The sequence below is a fragment of the Oncorhynchus clarkii genome, chromosome 17 (genome assembly GCF_045791955.1).
Source record: "Oncorhynchus clarkii lewisi isolate Uvic-CL-2024 chromosome 17, UVic_Ocla_1.0, whole genome shotgun sequence".
Classification (NCBI taxonomy): Eukaryota; Metazoa; Chordata; class Actinopteri; order Salmoniformes; family Salmonidae; genus Oncorhynchus; species Oncorhynchus clarkii.
This window is the reverse complement of record NC_092163.1, coordinates 18,926,227-18,939,935: the sequence shown is the minus strand read 5'-3', so window position 1 is coordinate 18,939,935 and position 13,709 is coordinate 18,926,227. Positions and strand designations below refer to the sequence as shown.

Sequence of the window (13,709 nt, the reverse complement as noted above, 5' to 3'; positions counted from 1 at the left end):
GCCATGGACACGGACATTTAGCCATGGACACGGACATTTAGCCATGGACACGGACATTTAGCCATGGACACGGACATTTAGCCATGGACACGGACATTTAGCCATGGACACGGACATTTAGCCATGGACACGGACATTTAGCCATGGACACGGACATTTAGCCATGGACACGGACATTTAGCCATGGACACGGACATTTAGCCATGGACACTGACAGACCAGTCCCCGCTGCTTTATGTACAGCCACTCAAATTATTTCTACATGGCTTATGATTCACAGCAGAAACATGCCTGTACAACCACCTTGACACTAACTAATCAGTGAATGGGCGGTTGACACAGTTCAATACATCCAGCCAACAAAATCTCACGAAGTCTTGGGAAAACTCTTCTTTTGTTAGCCTGTAATGAAGAAAGACCTCATGCTTAGAAGTACAAGGGACAGCAGAGAGCTGCTTTGAATCTTGTCCATCTCTCACCGTTGCCTCTTTCTGTACTTGCCCATCTCTCACCGTTTCCTCTTTCTGTACTTGTCCATCTCTCACCCGTTGCCTCTTTCTGTACTTGTCCATCTCTCACCTGTTGCCTCTTTCTGTACTTGTCCATCTCTCACCCGTTGCCTCTTTCTGTACTTGTCCATCTCTCACCCGTTGCCTCTTTCTGTACTTGTCCATCTCTCACCCGTTGCCTCTTTCTGTACTTGTCCATCTCTCACCCGTTGCCTCTTTCTGTACTTGTCCATCTCTCACCCGTTGCCTCTTTCTGTACTTGTCCATCTCTCACCCGTAGCCTCTTTCTGTACTTGTCCATCTCTCACCCGTAGCCTCTTTCTGTACTTGTCCATCTCTCACCCGTAGCCTCTTTCTGTACTTGTCCATCTCTCACCCGTAGCCTCTTTCTGTACTTGTCCATCTCTCACCCGTAGCCTCTTTCTGTACTTGTCCATCTCTCACCCGTAGCCTCTTTCTGTACTTGTCCATCTCTCACCCGTAGCCTCTTTCTGTACTTGTCCATCTCTCACCCGTAGCCTCTTTCTGTATCTGTCCCCAATAGGTGGTCTTGGTGGATGGGAATGGTCTGTTCCACTACAAAGACAGTCTCGGTCTCAAACTGAGACCGAGCTACTTACTGTCTCAAGCTACTTACTGTCTCAAGCTACATACTGTCTACTAATAGCATTGACTATTTACTACTAACAGTAGCATGTTACATACTTGCATAACAATTCAGACTTCAACTGGTTGTGATGGCCATGTCCCCTACTATATATACGGGGTTGTCTTTTTTCCAGAGTTTGGCCTGGCGTGTCACCTGGGAGTTCTGTCAGGGCTTCCCTGTATAGATGTGGCCAAGAACCTCCTGCAGGTGCAGGGTGTGGAGAAGAACGAGAAACACCAGTCACAGGTGAGAGCTCTACCGCTCACATTTCACACCGGTAGAGACCAAAATGATGAACAGATAAACACATTTTTGCAGAGGGGTAAAATTGCATTGAATCAAAGGACTAGTTTCCATTGATATAAGGGCGGAGTGTTCGCTAGTTATATCTAATTTGTTTTTTCGTTTTTACAATAACAACATTCTGATGGATAGCACTCAAATGAGATCTCAACTGACATTGGACTACTAAACTGTAGCCTACCTACAGTAGGTCTGCATTTGAGCAAATGTCTGACCGCCAATGTCAAGCTTTTGTCAAGCTTTTCTTCTCCTCTTCTGGGGACCATACCATTCTGGGGACCATACCATACTAGTGGCATGGTCTCTTTTCCTGTTGCTGTATCAAACAACATTTGAATGCAACAACAAAATAATTATTGGCATACAGTTTTATAATGTTAATTTAATCTTCATGAATCATTCATGTGGGCTCTTGTCTACCTTTGAGCTCCATTTTTCACACTTAGTCATACTGTAGCTGTGTTGAAATCGGAGCACAGAGAGCACAATGCATTATTCATCATTCTATTGTGATAAATGTTTTAAGGTAGTGTGTTTTCTTGCCTGGATCTATTGTAATATTTTATTGTGGGATGTTAGTTTCTCTCCCCAGTGTTTCTGTGGCTTGAACAGTATTATACAAGTTGCGCAAAAACAAAAAACCTGTTGGTGAAAACCGTAAACCAGCTCTTATTGAAGAGAATACTGGTGGGAGAAGTCTCCGGTAAATATATATATTATTTAAAGCAATTATGCAGCAATTTGTGTTATGTAAATGTGCCCTTTGTTTCGTTGTGGGAAATTCCAATCCAAAGTTACAAATAATTTAATTTTAAGGAAATGAATTGCATGCTTCAGGCTTGCAACAGAGCAGTACTATAGTGTGATGGTTTGGTGTCTGTAATGACTGATGGAGGGTGGTAGTAATGTCAGAGGTAAGGGTTTCACTCTCTTCTGGTGAAGGATTTTGAATGCGAGAGATGGAGACAGACAAACAGTCGGACAGACAGACATGGCACTAACATGACTAATGTGACCACAATGCTAACAGATTTCCATCGCAAAAGGCCATGGGAGTTTAGCGCAGTACCCTGAACACGCGCCACCAGCAATCAACTGCCAAAAGGCCATGGGAGTTTAGCCAGTACCCTGAACACGCGCCACCAGCAATCAACTGCCAACTGCTCCCTAAAAACTCAATTACCAGGCAATAACCGCAGCTCAAATGGTCCCCGCGACGCACATCTATGTTAGCGTAGCGCACTAATCTTACACAACACTTTGTGAAAAACACTTGATGTCCCTCAGCTCTGCTTTAGCTCTAACGGCTGTTATGTTTAGACTCAGATTAGGTTTCCACTGTTTATGACCGGAGAAACAGGTAGCGACTCCCAAGTTCATTCGATCTCTCTCAGGCGACAGTTAGCGTCTCACAGACGATAGCGATCGCATGAGCCTCGCTAACCAAACTACTGTAGCCGCGGTGTGGATTGCATTGGCTGAGGTTTCTGAGCCTCTGAACAGTATCTGTCAGTTAGCTACTGTTAGCTAAAGCGCTGGCTCTTAGCTAGTCTTTCATTAAGGTATCAGGTAGCTTTTAGCTGTCCAGATACATTTCCCTCAGGCTTTTAGCGAGCGACGCTCCAGTTATTTTAAATGGAACATTAGAACACCTCTTATCTTGACTTTGAGACTGGCGTCAGGGTCCGTTTTCAAACGATGACTCACTGCAGATTGTAGAATGATAGATGTGACCTCCCTGACTTCAATATTGCTTAGATGCAAGCGTAGCGTTAAACTGCCATGTGTGCAGTTGTTTTTGCTCGTTAATCACATCAATGCAACATGAGTCATATTTGTTCCTCCAACTGCTCTCACCTGAAATTAGATTAGGGGAATCTGTGTTCCTACATCCAGAGTGAAGGAGACGTCAGACACTCACAGACATCCAATGTGTCCCTCTGGTTATGATATGTCCAAGTGTTTTTCGTAACATTGCGATGAGGCCCAATAGGTTTACTGTTGGACAATCAATTCAAATCCAAGCAAAACGTCCATTGAAACATCGTATTACAATTTACGTGAATAGTTCATGGGATTTAAACATGAAGGCTTGTATAGAAGTTCCTTTAATCATGGAGCCTCTGTTGTCACGGTGACATCACATTTCTGTGTCCCTGTTACCCACTGCGTCTTATTATGGGCTAAAGGTTTGAATGGACATGCCACTGGTCTTCTCTCGTGTGTGTGTGTGTGTGTGTACAATGTGTGTGTTATGCGCCACTGCAACACATTCAGCCCCAGGTGTACAGGCCATCAATGGTTATATTGTGTGCATTGCCAGGGAGTGACTCACTGAGGCCTGTTGAATGAGATGAGCTTCACACGACATCTGTTGCCCCTGCCTGCTGATAGGTGGCTGGAATTCCTCTCTGTCTCGTTTGCTTCTCTTTCTTTGTCTCCACTCTATTTCCCAGCTCTCTCTCTCTCTCTCACTCCTTTCACTCCTTCTCCCTCTACTCTCTCTGCAACTGCCGTCTCTCAATATCCCATCGTAATTTTTTACCTCTCCCAGAACCCTTCACGCACTCTTTCTCCCTCTTCCTCTTCCTCTCTGGCACTGAGTCAAACCACTGTGTTATTGATGGTTGGTCTGTCTCATGTCCTACTGCCCAGGGCGGCTGACTCCGACAGACACACACTGGTCTCCTAAATGCCACCAGATGGGCCCTGGGCCCTACCTGGCCCCTCACCTGGCGTATCTTCATGTCCTGTATTATAATTAGTTATAGTGAAATGGATAGGACATCAATGCTTTCATTAGTTTAAAGCCAAGTCCTCATCTCCAATGAGACACCTGTTACAGCATCAGTCTTGGCAACAGGGATAAGGATGGTTCGTTTTGATCTGAATGTATCTCAAGCTGATTGCAGGATCTGAGAGCCTCTCTCATATTAACACGATATCATCCAATATGTGTAATATCAGATTTTTACCTTTCAAGTTTAAGGTCGAGTGAAGACGGGATTGTTCGGTTTTTCACGGACCGATGACTCACACCAGCCTATGCACTTCAAACGAGATATACACTTCATGACCAAAGGTATGTGGACACCTGCTTGTCGAACATCTTATTCCAAAACCAAGGGCATTAGTATGGAGTTGGTCCCCCCTTTGCTGCTCTAACAGCCCCCACCCTTCTGGGAAGGATTTCCACTAGATGTTGGAACATTTCTGCGTGGACTTGCTTCCATTCAGCTACAGGAGCATTAGTGAGGCACTAATGTTGGGCGATTAGACCTGGCTCGCAGTCTGCGTTCTAATTCATCCCAAAGGTGTTTGATGGGGTTGAGGTCAGGGCTCTGTGCAGGCCGGTCAAGTTCTTCCACATCAATCTCAACAAACGATTGGACCTTGCTTTGTGCACGGGGGTATTGTCATGCTGAAACAGGAAAGGGCCTTCCGCAATCTGTTGCCACAAAGTTGGAGGCACAGAATCGTCTAGAATGTCATTGTATGCTGTAGCGTTAAGATTTCCCTTCACTGGAACTAAGACTCCTGAACCATGGAAAACAGCCCCAGACTTTAGTGCCAGATGGTGAAGCGTGATTCATCACTCCAGAGAACGTATTTCCTCTGCTCCAGAGTCCAATGGCGGCGAGCTTTCACCACTCCAGCCAACGTGTGTGGCCATGGAAACCCATTTCCCGACGAACAGTTCTTGTGCTTGTTGCTTCCAGAGGCAGTTTGGAACTCGGTAGTGAGTGTTGCAACTGAGGATAGATGATTTTTACACACTTCATTACTCGGCGGTCCCGTTCTGTGAGCTTGTGGCATCCTATGACGGTGCCGTAATGAAAGTCAATGAGCTCTTCAGTAATGCCATTCTACTCTGTGGAGATTGCATGGCTGTGTGCTCGATTTTATACACTGTGTGGCTGAAATAGCCGAATTCACTCATTTTAAGGGGTGTTCACATACTAAACTCAGCAAAAAAAAGGAACCTCTCACTGTCAACCGCGTTTATTTTCAGCAAACTTAACATGTGTAAATAGTTGTATGAACATAAGATTCAACAACTGAGACATAAACTGAACAAGTTCCACAGACATGTGACTAACAGAAATGGAATAATGTGTCCCTGAACAAAGGGGGGGTCGAAATCAAAAGTAACAGTCAGTATCTGGTGTGGCCACCTGCTGCATTAAGTACTGCAGTGCATCTCCACACTCTTCCACCAAGGCACCTGCAAGTTCCCGGGTATTTCTGGGGGGGAATGGTCTTAGCCCTCACCTTCCGATGCAACAGGTCGCAGACGTGGTCAATGGGATTGAGATCCGGGCTCTTCGCTGTCCATGGCAGAACACTGACATTCCTGTCTTGCAGGAAATCACGCACAGAACGGCTGGTGGCATTGTCATGCTGGAGGGTCATGTCAGGATGAGCCTGCAGGAAGGGTACCACATGAGGGAGGAGGATGTCTTCCCTGTACCGCACAGTGTTGAGATTGCCTGCAATGACAACATGCTCAGTCCGATGAGGCCGTGACACACCGCTCCAGACCATGAAGGACCCTCCACCTCCAAATCGATCCCACTCCAGAGTACAGTCCTCGGTGTAACGCTCATTCCTTCGACGATAAACGCAAATCTGACCATCACCCCTGGGTGAGACAAAACCGCGACTCGTCAGTGAAGAGCACTTTTTGCCAGTCTTGTCTGGTCCAGCGACGGTGGGTTTGTGCCCATAGGCGACGTTGTTGCCGGTGATGTCTGGTGAGGACCTGCCTTACAACAGGCCTACAAGCCCTCAGTCCAGCCTCTCTCAGCCTATTGCGGACAGTCTGAGCACTAATGGAGGGGTTGTGCGTTCCTGGTGTAACTCGGGCAGTTGTTGTTAACATCCTGTACCTGTCCGCAGGTGTGTTTTTTTTAACCTTTTATTTATACAGGGTTTTTCTCATTGAGATAACATCTCTTTTCCAAGAGAGACCTGGTCCAATAGCAGCAGGGTGAACAACGTTTCAGGCAAAACAACTTGCATACACTAACACAACATTAAACAAAGCTATAAACACACACACAGTACAACAAAAACATTTTCCGTTAAAAACACGAAAGTCTGGCCTAAGGACAATTACACTCTTCTGTGATATATTCATCGATCAAGTGTTTAAAATCCATCAACGAAACTAGATCATCACATTTTTTCATATTCAGGAGAGAATTCCAGGGCCACGGAGCTGAGTAACTAAAACTATTTCTACCATGACCTGTTCTGATTTTTTGGTACTGTTAGAAGCAAATGAGAATGGGACCGTAATTTATATTTATTTACCGACCTGACTAAAAATGAACAGAGATAAAATGGCATTTTACCCAATATGGCCTTATAAATCAGTGTATACCAGTGTTTGTACACTTTAACTTGCTCTATAGTATGTCCAGCCAATGTAGCAATGACATGATTGGTAACATGCCTGGCATTTGAAAATACCATGCATTTTGTTTTACCCGAATTTAGAACCAGTTTTAAATCATACAGATTCTGTTGTATAATGTTAAATGCTCTTTGGACATTTTCAAAAGCTAAAGATAAACTACTACCACTTGAATAAAGAACAGTATCATCTGCATAAAAATTAACATCCACTGTTTCAATAAGATCCCCAATGTTGTTGATATACAAAATGAACAACAGTGGGCCCAAAATAGAACCTTGCAGAACACCTGAGCACACCTCTATGGACTCAGATTTACAACCATCCGCCATTACACATTGTGTATGATTTTATATTGTTTTGTTACACGTGGTCTGCCACTGCGAGGACAATCAGCTGTCCGTCCTGTCTCCCTGTAGTGCTGTCTTAGGCGTCTCACAGTACCGACATTGCAATTTATTTCCCTGGCCACATCTGCAGTCCTCATTCCTCCTTGCAGCATGAGTCAGTAGAAATACCTTTTTAGTGTCCTAAGTTTTCATAACTGTGACCTTAATTGCCTACTGTCTGTAAGCTGTTAGTGTCTTAACAACTGTTCCACAGGTGCGTGTTCATTAATTGTTTATGGTTAATTGGACAAGCATGGGAAATAGTGTTTAAATCATTTACAATGAAGATCTGTGAAGTTAATTCGTAAAAATCTAAATATCTTTGAAAGACGGGGTCCTGAAAAAGGGACTTTTCTTTTTTTGCTCAGTTTATACATAGTATATTACCAGGAAGGGAACAGGACAGCTACTAGCATGTTGCCTTGTGAGAAAGACAGGAACATGGCTGACAGGGCTGTGAAGAACATGTCAGGGCCTCATCCTCCCCTCGAAGAAAAGAGAGACCGAGGAGATGGCAGAGAGAAAGACTTTGATATTGCAAGAAAAATGCACCCGCAGACAGAAAGTCAGACATGCTCAGACGGTCGGACGGACAGTAGTAGTGTGGATGAAGGATGGTCTGACTCCACTCCTCCTCCTCAGATTGCTTCATTGCAGAAGGGAGGAGACAGATTCCCTCTGACTACCGACTCAGGAAAAGTGCTGGGGAGGATTAGACTCACACACACGTTCACCGTTTGCACACAAACACGTAATCAGTAGTTCTAAACATACAGTCTCTCCTCTGTCTGTCTCTCTGTTTCTCCTCTCTCTCTCTTCATCCCTTTTCGTCCTCTTTCTTTCTAGGCCCTGCGTAGTCCTGACGGCAGTACCAAACCAGTGTATGTTTCAGTGGGTCAAAAGATCAACCTGGACACGGCCCTGCGGCTCACACACTACTGCTGCCGTGTCCCAGAGCCTATCAGACAGGTATACAAACACACGCATACGAAAAGAGCCACTCCGTCACCAGATTAGAAGTCAGTCCGATCAATGAAAGCCAACTGTGATGAACCCTGTTAACTGTCAAATGGCTGGGAGGAACAGAGCAAATCAATACGGCTTGCTGGACAGGGGAGACCATGTGAAGTTCACCTGTCTATGCTTCTCTCATAGAGCGGGATAGCGGCTGCACTTGCCACAAAGCCTGTTGTAGCATGGGCAGCGCCATTGAAGTTTATAATGGCAAAAACAGGGTGGGCAGGCTCTCTTTCTAACTTTATGCTCATCTCCACCTGCAGTCTGTTAGTGTTATTCTGCATTCCTGCCACTAGACTGTGCTGTTCCCTTAGAGAAAAGTGTGGTGCCATAACTCATCTGCCTTACACACTGTGCTCCTGTCAAAATCAGCCCTGCACTGCACCCAGTGCTCTCACACACACACACATGTACATAAACTCACTCACTCACTCACTCTTTCTCGCTCTCTCTACCCCCTCTCTCTGTCTCTCACTGTCATTTTTCTCCACTGCAGTCAGCACACACACACACACACACAGCATTTCACACACCTGTATTCTCAGTATATTGCCAGGAGAGCTGCAGCAGTAGTGTATCCTTGGCTAACTCATCTCCTCCTGTGTGTGTTCATTTCATCAGTGAGTGTGCTAATGTGTTTAGTGGGTGCTAGGGGTTTGTCCAATAAGATTGAACCTGGACATCGCTGAGAGCAAGGGGACTGGCAGAGAGATAACCACTCTGTTCTTTCTCTCTTCGTATCTCTCCCTCTCTTCAACTCTCTCCCTCTCTTCAACTCTCTCCCTCGTCTCTCGTTCCCAGCTTTATTTGGTTCATCTCACTTATCTGTCTTTGTCTATCTCGTTCTCTCTCTACACCTCTCTCTCTACACCTCTCTCTCTACACCTCCCTCTCTACACCTCTCTCTCTACACCTCTCTCTCTACACCTCTCTCTCTACACCTCTCTCTCTACACCTCTCTCTCTACACCTCTCTCTCTACACCTCTCTCTATATACCTCTCTCTCTATACCTCTCTCTCTATACCTCTCTCTCTACACCTCTCTCTCTACACCTCTCTCTACACCTCTCTCTCTACACCTCTCTCTCTACACCTCTCTCTCTACACCTCTCTCTCTACACCTCTCTCTCTACACCTCTCTCTCTACACCTCTCTCTCTACACCTCTCTCTATACACCTCTCTCTATAGCTCTCTCTCTACACCTCTCTCTCTCTACACCCCTCTCTCTCTCTACACCCCTCTGTCTCTACACCCCTCTGTCTCTACACCCCTCTGTCTCTACACCTCTCTCTCTCTACACCTCTCTCTACACCTGTCTCTCTCTCTACACCTGTCTCTCTCTCTACACCTGTCTCTCTCTCTACACCTGTCTCTCTCTCTACACCTGTCTCTCTCTCTACACCTGTCTCTCTCTCTACACCTGTCTCTCTCTCTCTACACCTGTCTCTCTCTCTCTACACCTGTCTCTCTCTCTCTACACCTGTCTCTCTCTCTCTCTACACCTCTCTCTCTCTCCAGACGGTCATCAACGTTGACCCTTGATAAGCTGTACTGCTGCCAGCCATCACTCAAACAGGTGTGTACACATACACACACTGATGATAGCTCAGAGCCAGCAGCGACAGGTTGCCAAGTTTTCTTGTGCTGTGGAAACAACAATATGCTCGTGCTCCTCAGCGTTTAATTGCAGTTTACTGTTGGGACCCAAACACAGGAGCAGGTGGCAGAGGTTTGCCAAATAAGGGCACAGGCATCGTTTATGCATTCAGGAAGAGGGACAAATTGGAGCGTGTACGTTAATGAGGTGTTTTGGGGCACCGGAAGCAGGGATTTGGGTTGACAGGTTGGGTTAAGGACCTGGGCATGTATACCGTTCATGTGAGATGGGTTGGGGATCATACTGTAGCAAAATAATTTTAACTAGGTTGCAGTGGCATCTGTTCAGAATGTAAACTTAAACCCCTTGCCTCTTTTTCCATTCTTCTTCTCCTCTCCTATCTTTTCCTGTCCTTTCCACTTCCCTTCTTTCATTTTTCCCTTCTCCTCTTTCCTTTCCTCTCTTCTATTCTCCTCCCTTCCTCTCTTTCCTCTCCCCTCCTCACTGTACCTGTTAAAGCTGAGAGAAAGAAAAACCCTCAGTCTGTCTGATCTCTACAGTTAAAAGAGAGAGAGAGAGATGAAAGAGAAAGGTGACATCATGGTTGGAGTCTGCAGTGAAGAGTTGATGGTGCAGAGGGCTGAGGGAAGAGTCAAGGCACTGCAGCAGAGTCTGTATGCACAGTGCGTTGAGTACGGAGGAACACGCGCTTTTACACGGACATGATGAAGCTCTCCATCTCACCCACTCGCGCCCTGAGAGGAAGATTGACAGGTCTGTGTCAATAACACACACACACACACACACTCCCTTCTTCCTAGACTTTCCTAATGAGGCCACAAACAAAGCTAATGGACAGTAAGAGTCCTTTCACCAAATGTTGACGGAGGCCATGCAGACCGTACAGTGAATAACGCCGCACCATTCACACACTCCCAGTGGTGTGTGTGTGTGTGTGTGTGTGTGTGTGTGTGCGCGCACACACGTGATAATTACCAGACAATATATATATATATATATATATATATATATATATGGCCACATCCGCTTGTCTGATAATTATCTCCGGACAGCAGAAATCCATACTAACTGACAGGAAGACATGAAGTTGTTAATGGACAACAAGGAACTAATGCTAAAGACATAACACTACTCTGCTCTCTTTCCTTTAGGGAGGAAGGACTCAGAGAGCTCACCAGGGAAGTTGATTACTGCAGCTCAGGAACAGCGCCAGTCTTGTGGCACTGACCATTGCCAATCAGTTAGGGCTAGTAGTAGTAATCAATTCAATTTAGTTAAGATTTACTGTACCCAAAGGGGTGAATTGTTGACCAGACAAAGCACACTGATGTGTCCAGTGTCACACAAAGTCCTGCAGACAGGGTAACAACGTTAAAAGTCCTGCAGACAGGGTAACAACGTTAAAAGTCCTGCAGACAGGGTAACAACGTTAAAAGTCCTGCAGACAGGGTAACAACGTTAAAAGTCCTGCAGACCGGGTAACAACGTTAAAAGTCCTGCAGACCGGGTAACAACGTTAAAAGTCCTGCAGACAGGGTAACAACGTTAAAAGTCCTGCAGACAGGGTAACAACGTTAAAAGTCCTGCAGACAGGGTAACAACGTTAAAAGTCCTGCAGACAGGGTAACAACGTTAAAAGTCCTGCAGACCGGGTAACAACGTTAAAAGTCCTGCAGACCGGGTAACAACGTTAAAAGTCCTGCAGACCGGGTAACAACGTTAAAAGTCCTGCAGACCGGGTAACAACGTTAAAAGTCCTGCAGACCGGGTAACAACGTTAAAAGTCCTGCAGACCGGGTAACAACGTTAAAAGTCCTGCAGACCGGGTAACAACGTTAAAAGTCCTGCAGACCGGGTAACAACGTTAAAAGTCCTGCAGACAGGGTAACATAGTCCTTCAGACAGGGTAACAATGTTAAAAGTCCTGCAGACAGGGTAACAACGTTAAGTCCTGCAGACAGGGTAACATAGTCCTGCAGACCGGGTAACAACGTTAAAAGTCCTGCAGACAGGGTAACATAGTCCTGCAGACAGGGTAACAACGTTAAAAGTCCTGCAGACAGGGTAACAACGTTAAGTCCTGCAGACAGGGTAACAACGTTAAGTCCTGCAGACAGGGTAACAACGTTAAGTCCTGCAGACAGGGTAACAACGTTAAGTCCTGCAGACAGGGTAACAACGTTAAGTCCTGCAGACAGGGTAACAACGTTAAGTCCTGCAGACAGGGTAACAACGTTAGAAGTCCTGCAGACAGGGTAACAACGTTAGAAGTCCTGCAGACAGGGTAACAACGTTAAAAGTCCTGCAGACAGGGTAACAACGTTAAAAGTCCTGCAGACAGGGTAACAACGTTAAAAGTCCTGCAGACAGGGTAACAACGTTAGAAGTCCTGCAGACAGGGTAACATAGTCCTGCAGACAGGGTAACAACGTTAAAAGTCCTGCAGACAGGGTAACAACGTTAAACGTCCTGCAGACAGGGTAACATAGTCCTGCAGACAGGGTAACAACGTTAAAAGTCCTGCAGACAGGGTAACAACGTTAAACGTCCTGCAGACAGGGTAACAACGTTAAAAGTCCTGCAGACAGGGTAACTACGTTAAGTCCTGCAGAAAGGGTAACAACGTTAAGTCCTGCAGACAGGGTAACAACGTTAAAGGTCCTGCAGACAGGGTAACAATGTTAAAGGTCCTGCAGACAGGGTAACAACGTTAAAAGTCCTGCAGACAGGGTAACAACTTTACAAGTCCTGCAGACAGGGTAACAACTTTACAAGTCCTGCAGACAGGGTAACATAGTCCTGCAGACAGGGTAACAACGTTAAGTCCTGCAGACAGGGTAACAACGTTAAGTCCTGCAAACAGGGTAACAACGTTAAAAGTCCTGCAGACAGGGTAACAACGTTAAAAGTCCTGCAGACAGGGTAACAACGTTAAAAGTCCTGCAGACAGGGTAACATAGTCCTGCAGACAGGGTAACATAGTCCTGCAGACAGGGTAACAACGTTAAAAGTCCTGCAGACAGGGTAACAACGTTAAAAGTCCTGCAGACAGGGTAACATAGTCCTGCAGACAGGGTAACAACGTTAAAAGTCCTGCAGACAGGGTAACAACGTTAAAAGTCCTGCAGACAGGGTAACAACGTTAAAAGTCCTGCAGACAGGGTAACAACGTTAAAAGTCCTGCAGACAGGGTAACAACGTTAAAAGTCCTGCAGACAGGGTAACAACGTTAAAAGTCCTGCAGACAGGGTAACATAGTCCTGCAGACAGGGTAACATAGTCCTGCAGACAGGGTAACAACGTTAAGTCCTGCAGACAGGGTAACAACGTTAAGTCCTGCAGACAGGGTAACAACGTTAAGTCCTGCAGACAGGGTAACAACGTTAAAGGTCCTGCAGACAGGGTAACAACGTTAAAAGTCCTGCAGACAGGGTAACAACGTCCTGCAGACAGGGTAACAACGTTAAAAGTCCTGCAGACAGGGTAACAACGTTAAACGTCCTGCAGACAGGGCAACAACGTTAAAAGTCCTGCAGACCGGGTAACAACGTTAAGTCCTGCAGACAGGGTAACAACGTTAAGTCCTGCAGACCGGGTAACAACGTTAAGTCCTGCAGACCGGGTAACAACGTTAAGTCCTGCAGACCGGGTAACAACGTTAAACGTCCTGCAGACAGGGTAACAACGTTAAACGTCCTGCAGACAGGGTAACAACGTTAAAAGTCCTGCAGACAGGGTAACAACGTTAAACGACCTGCAGACAGGGTAACAACGTTAAACGACCTGCAGACAGGGTAACAACGT

At 45.8% G+C, this 13,709-nt stretch overlaps 1 pseudogene; it reads left to right on the top strand.

Annotated features, from left to right (window-relative positions):
• The window catches only part of LOC139369626 (endonuclease V-like), a 36,276-nt pseudogene that overhangs the window by 11,489 nt on the left and 11,078 nt on the right, over positions 1-13,709 (top strand).